Raw genomic sequence first — 965 nt, forward strand, 5'->3', positions numbered from 1 at the left:
GAACCCCAATTTGTGTATATTATAACATCTAAACCTGAGCAGATTAAATAAGGTAAATTAATTTCTATATTTGTTTTTATACATTCTGTAGACCTTCAGTACAATACACTAAAAACAAATTGTGAAAGATTGAACAGTGCACTTGTAAGATGCATAAAAATGAAGGAGAATATTTGTTTCCTTTGTATTTATGTTCTGAGTAGAATATGTCAGTGCTAGGTACCATTTTGTAGAAAAGTCTGTATACATCTATCTGCAAATGCACTTGTGTATCAGACTCCAAATTCTGATAATTAGTCATCAGGTTCTGAGGATTAAAATGATTGAACATGCTTTAACAAAATATACTTTATGAATGATTTATTAGTCTTTTAATTATATGGAACTTTAAAGTATGGAATTTGATTGATTTCGACTAGTATGAGCTGAACCATGTCATTTATTCTTTAAAAAAAACATTAAGGATGAAAATATGTATTCTTTGTAATCAAAACTACACATTTTGAATCGCGACACTTTTAAATGGGTTCTGGGCTTACAATCTTCTTGATTTCACTTTTACGAAATTTTAATGAAGACACGAAAAAGTGTTAGAAGAAACCAGTAAGATAAAAATGAGTGATTTATATTCAAATAATCAATACGTCATGAAAAAATTGAAAAATAATTAATCTGAGAATAAATGTTTTACGTTTTCAAACGCTTTTAAAGAGATATTTTTATGCATATCTAATAGCCCGTTCTGTTCAATAAACACATATATAATATTCTGGTTATTCGATTAGTTTGAATTGTTACATCAGTTATATTTTTTACGATGTATGAAATTATTTTAAAATAAACTGAGAAAAAAACAACAGTTTTTCGTTATGTATTGAATATTATTTTGATCTATTGTTACAGTTGTACAAAAGACGTAATAAACTTATTTTTGTTGTTTTGGCCTTTGCCTGTACTTTTGCTGA

Source organism: Lycorma delicatula, chromosome 4 (genome assembly GCF_047948215.1).
Source record: "Lycorma delicatula isolate Av1 chromosome 4, ASM4794821v1, whole genome shotgun sequence".
In the NCBI taxonomy this organism is placed as follows: Eukaryota; Metazoa; Arthropoda; class Insecta; order Hemiptera; family Fulgoridae; genus Lycorma; species Lycorma delicatula.